Source organism: Solanum tuberosum, unplaced genomic scaffold, assembly GCF_000226075.1.
Source record: "Solanum tuberosum cultivar DM 1-3 516 R44 unplaced genomic scaffold, SolTub_3.0 scf00209, whole genome shotgun sequence".
Classification (NCBI taxonomy): domain Eukaryota; kingdom Viridiplantae; phylum Streptophyta; class Magnoliopsida; order Solanales; family Solanaceae; genus Solanum; species Solanum tuberosum.
In genome coordinates this window covers 3,405-9,240 of record NW_006239134.1, presented here as the reverse complement: position 1 = coordinate 9,240, position 5,836 = coordinate 3,405, and the positions used below count along the sequence as shown (strand labels likewise).

Here is a 5,836-nt window from a genome sequence, read left to right as displayed (position 1 = left end):
GATATATATATATATATATATATATATATAATGTGTGTCGTACCAATCTCAAGAAAACAAAACAAAAACATTGCCCAATATAGGCCCAAAATTCAAAGAGAAGTGAAATTTCATTAGATGATAATTAATTAGGAAATTAGGAAAGTTATGGAAACTCTTCAGCTCCCATCTTCTCTACTCAGCCACTTCATCTCCTTTCTTCTCCCCTAATTGTTTTCTTCCCAAGTTTTCTTCTCCCCTAATTTTACTAACTCAACTATTCTTTATTTTCGAAGTACACAAGTTGATCCATTCGAAGAGTTCGTTATCTCTGATGTAGAGCTACTACAGATTCGATTTCAGAGGTTTGGAGCTTTGCATGTTAGCTCAAAAATCATCATCGATGTCTTCACTATCTCTCTTGCTATGGTTTGTTTGTTTAGCAACAGAATCGCAGCTGACTGAAGACAAAAAAGTGCTCGAGCGTGTTGCTCTTAGTCAGATCCTTGATTTCCGAAGTGGGTTCTCTAGCGATTCAAGTTTTTTAGGATTATCAACCAGAAGTACAAGGCCTAGGGTTTTGGGTTTCAGCTAAAAGAGGTACAATTGTTAGTCCAATCGACATTGATTTTATATTTTTTTTGAGATCTTTGATATGAATGCAATAGTTTTTCCCTTTGTTACTAATGTTATTATTCTAAGTAATTTACTTTTTCCATTCAAGTGAAGCCATTTCCTGATTTCCTTTTTAGTTCTAAGCATAAAGAATTTACCTTCAAAATTTATTTTGATAAATAAAATTGTTGGACATTTATGACTTTTTGTGTGTGCAATTTATTTTTTCTAAAGTATTGATCGACATTATGTCCTTTTGTGTGTAATTTTATTTTTAAAATATTAAGTGGAGGAAAAGATAAATGTTAAAATCCTAAAAAAAAAGTTGACCACGCACTTCTCCACTTCCTAAGTTTCTGGGTTAATAAGCTCCACTACTTCTTTCACTTCTTCATGTTCACCCACCAAATAAAGTTACAGAAAGCAGAGAAATGGAAAAAAAACTGTCTTTTGGCGCTAATTTTTTTTGTTTTTTTGGCTCCAAAAGAATTTCAGGATAACCACCATATATATGAGAAAACAGACGGAAAAGTTTCAATTACAATGTGAAGCAAAGTTTCTGAACCTGAACAAGACCAGGTATGTATCAGTCTTATTTTACGTTTGAACAAAATTAGACAGATAATTATATGTGGCAATCATATATTGAATGATTATTCATTGATTATTGTGAAACAACCATTGATCTTGCTCTATGTTTATTTCATATAGTTAGTTATAAGTTTTTGGAAAACAAACACTCTAACCTATTATGTAGATTTCAGTTTCGTGTGGTGTGCATATTTACAGTTTGTGTGTGAAACATACTAGTGAAGTATACACTATTCAAGACTTCTTTTGGAACAACTTTTCCTCTGGTTTGTTTATATATTGATGTTCTCCCTCAGATTTCGAAGGAAGATAGGATGGATTGTGAAACATGGTATTCAAGGCTGTCAAATTATGCTTATTGAACTTGAGTTAGGATAGGTTGATGGAACTTTGAATTCGGATGAACTGAAACAACATCATTTGAGATGAATATTCTGTAGGACAATTAATCGTTTTGCTAAAAACAATAGGCATTTCTTCACGAGGCTCGACATTTTTTAGATCTACAACCTCTTCTTAAGACCTTCTCTTATATAAGCTTTCGAAAAAGTTATTGTGTCTTCAAATTTGAACATATTTTCGGCATAAATATATCTTTGATATGTTATACTAGTTATTTGATCTTCTAGAGATTCTTCAATAGTTCGATAGACAGTAAACTCTTATATATTAATAAATGGCGTGTGCAAGATTTTCTGAACTAATGATTATGTTCTTTTTAGATTTTCCTTTAGTTGTCAATGATTGGTGCTTTTACATAACTATTTTTGTTAAACCATTGGATTTTATATCTTATTAACATTCTAAACTTACATTTTCTATTTTAATAGAACTCTGCAAATTGATGGCACCGGGTGGACGTGTTTTTAAGCAAACTACACTTACAGGGGAAACAATTCAAGATACTCAATCACTAGATGAATCAAACCATACTCCTGCTGTGAATACAAGTAATACATTTTATTATATTGATTAGGATTAATTTATTTAGTTATTGACTAAGTTGGAACCGAAAATATTAACCATTGAAATTTTTATTTATGTTAAACTTGTTACGTGAAATATGGACGATAGCTCAATATCCGAGTATCTGATATTGAGCTATTGAATGCTAGGTTTATTTTGTCCTTTCTATTATCTTCTTTAATTTAATCTCCTCTTTTACATGTACTTCCGAGTTACTCGAATGATTCTTATGATGATCTTGGCTGTTATTTTTGTAATCCAATCAACTCAAGATTTGTGGATTTAAATCTTAAAGTTATCTATGATATATTAACATTTTAAACGAAGTGTTTCATCACATCATCCATAATCTTAGGTGCATTTTTCATAACATGAAAGTCATTGGTTGTTTGTATGAGCAATTGCAATTGATTTTACTTTATCAATATGCTATATAAGCTACACAAATTGACTCTAAGAAGCTGAAAATGCTGCCATAGATTACATGTAAGCATTTCTATTTAGACTTGGTTTATGTTTGGCTAACTCTCCTTTGCTCATCATGGCATAAAAATTAGGTATGTAAAGTTACCTACTCTATCAATATGCACAATTTGAACCTTTTTCTGAATATATAGTTGTTGTAATGATGTAATCTACATCTTTGAAATCCAACAACATTTATGTAATATGGGCGAACATATAATCAGCAAACATGATAGAAATGATCAAAATAGATGTTGTTAGCTCTCGTATGTTCTCTTTGTTTTATCAGTGAATTTTTTGACTCAGTTGCTCATTAATATACAATAAATTAAAAAAATGCAGTTGTTTAAGTTTTCATCATGTGCCTTACTGTCACACGTGTATGTTTTTAAGATTATAGGTTGTATTTTGAACTGACTTTTTTCATCAGATGATTCCACTAGAATCAGGAACGGTCGTGGCAAGACTAGAGAGAAAGGTCTTGAAAACATGAAGAAGGCTCAAGGAAGAAAGATGAAAATAGAGATCCCAGTTGGTAAAGGAAGGCCATCTAAACCAGATCAATCGGTAAAACTAACCAATGAGCTAGGGATAATTGCTCGGAATTTTCTTTTGCTTCCAAACAAGTGGAAAAAACTCACAAGAGAGGACAAAGATGCAGCACTAATTAGATGCCATGTAAGGATCTATACTCTTGTAAATTTATTTCATGGTAGTGATTATATTGAGTTCTTTTTTTGGGTACTGCTATTTTTCATTCATCTTATTTTTTTGGAGAACTACTCAGCGATATGTATCTCCGTTGATATCTAATAGTAAGTTAACTAATGGTCTCTTTTGTCTTATTTCCTGTTTTTATAATAAAAAAATAACAAGAATTTTATTACGAATAACTAACAAACTATAAAATAAACTATCTATGCATCAGATACACTACTTGATACGGAAAAAAACAACTAGTTGTATACAATCATTCAAGCTTCCTTCCTAAATTTTTTCTAAGGGGTCATCTAAAGAAGATAACAACTAGAGGATCAATACTTCTATAGTTTGCAACTGTAAAGGTTTTGCCTTAAGCATTTGTTTGTGCCTACTCCAACTCCTTAGACCATTTTGATGCTTGCTTCGACACTGTTTAGTAGTGTAAAATCTTATTTCATATGGCTCAAGAGTACACAGAAATGAACTACATTTTCTTGATAAAGTAAGAAATGGGATAAATGGCATAAAAAAGATTCAAGTAATATAGATACACAAGTAGTGAGATTGTAAGCTCATTTAAAAGTATCCTATGCTAGGACTAAAGAGTTTACAAAGTCCAAAAGATTTTGACATTAGAGTCTAACCATAGCCTAACAATATAAAGTTAAAACATAATTGATCTTAAGTTGTAGATTGAAGTTGATATTCCATTAAAGCACCTTTTGTTTCTCTCTTTCCACACACACCAAAAAAATACAAGGATCAGTTTCCAAACTTTTGGATTTATCAACTTTTTAAGAGTTCTAACTATTGTAGGTATCCTTTAAATCAGCAGGCATGACTCAACTCAAATAAAAAATAGTAAAAAATAAATTTCAAAAATTAGTGGTCACTGGACAATGAAGGAATAGGTGTCTGTTAGTCTCATAAGCTTTTTGACACATGAGACATTCATTAACTGTTGTCATGCCCCTTCACCTGAGGTTGTCCTGAGTGAGACTGGCCTCATGAGGGACTATTCAGATGAAATATGACTAGGGTCTTTGGTCTTACAAATGAGTTTTCAAGGCAGTTATCTATTATATCATTTCGAGCACATAATGAAGATTCCTTGCTTTCATCACTGTGTATTGTCCATCTGTCTTCCTACACCATTTGATTTTATTTGGCCTGTGATTATTTTGAGGGCAACATTCCAGTTTTGATAGTAATAGTAGCAACTTTCAATCATGAAAATTTGTTCTGGACAATTGCATCCATGTATTTATTTTCTCTGTTCTAGGAGATAATAGAGTTTGGATCAGAGGCTATTGAGAATAGAGTAGGGAAGTCACTTAGGAGAGTAGTGTTCTTTGATCATTTATCCTCCCAATATTTAAAGTGAATGTCATTACCTGGTTTGCAGCTGCATTGCTGGTTAAATTAATTCCTTAGTTTTGCCATGCTCTTCCATGTACCAAAAACATATGGAGCTATGATACAACAATGGACAAGTGTGATAGTATTTCATTTTTTACAAAAAAAACATTTTTTTCCAGAAAGCACCATCTTAATTATTGAACCCCCATAGCCATTTCATTAGCAGATTCTATTATGTCCTGTCAGGTTCCTAATACCTAAGCCTTCAAGGTATTTGGAATAGTGATCTTGAGAAAATGAAATACATGATTTTTGTTATTTCCTTGTCATATAAAGTCAATCCTTAACTTATCAATTCGTGACATTACCTTACTGGAAATAGAAAAGAGTGATATTATGTATGTAGCTCGGCTGTCTAGAACACTGTTTATGAGAGTAAATAAAGTTTTTGAACTGCAATATATGATTCACAAAGGGTACTTAAGTTTGAAGTTAATTAGTATGTTTGCAAATGTAATGATTATTATTTAATATGAAAGGGATTTTGCTCGTTCTGTGTTTTTCTTTAATACTTATTTGATTTTTAGGAGAGGTTTTAGATTAATTTGGATGAGCATTACGTGAAAGATAGTTGTGAGGATATTCTGAAAAACAGAAGCCGACAATGGCGCTACAAGTTAAAACAACCATTTGAAAATGCACGCTCTGATGAAGAAGCTCGTAAGATTGAAGTGCCAGAGTTGACCCCAGAAAATTGGAATAGGCTTTGTGACATGTGGATCAACCCAGAGCATAAGGTAATTTATATTGATATTATTCTCGTTGTTATTTAAGTTACAGTATTTTGTATTTTATTTGTAGAAACGATGCGACATAAACAAGGGCAATTGAACTAAGCTTAAGTGTAATCATTTCATGGGGTCAAAAGCGTTTGTAGCGGCTCGTGCTGAACTTGTAAGTTATACCATTTTTATTGTTTTGACTAATGAAACTTTAGTATTATTTCAATTGTTTCTTATTTCACAGGGTAAAACTAACCCTGAAGGAGTAGAGCCTGACAGAATCGAGTTCTATAAGCATACTCATTACACGAGTGAGAAAGGATGGTCATCTTTAGAGGCTGAGACTCACTATGTAAGAAATTACTTTTCATCTTTTA

The 5,836-nt window shown here is 32.0% G+C and overlaps 1 long non-coding RNA gene across 1 annotated transcript; it reads left to right on the top strand.

Annotated features, from left to right (window-relative positions):
* The first annotated feature begins 374 nt into the window (after positions 1–374).
* On the top strand, positions 375–5,817 carry LOC102598203 (uncharacterized). Its single transcript, XR_001474491.1, has 7 exons — positions 375–579; positions 1,082–1,173; positions 2,016–2,135; positions 3,047–3,294; positions 5,265–5,474; positions 5,539–5,631; positions 5,704–5,817. It is a non-coding gene; the product is annotated as an uncharacterized lncRNA (long non-coding RNA).
* Positions 5,818–5,836: the final 19 nt, after the last annotated feature.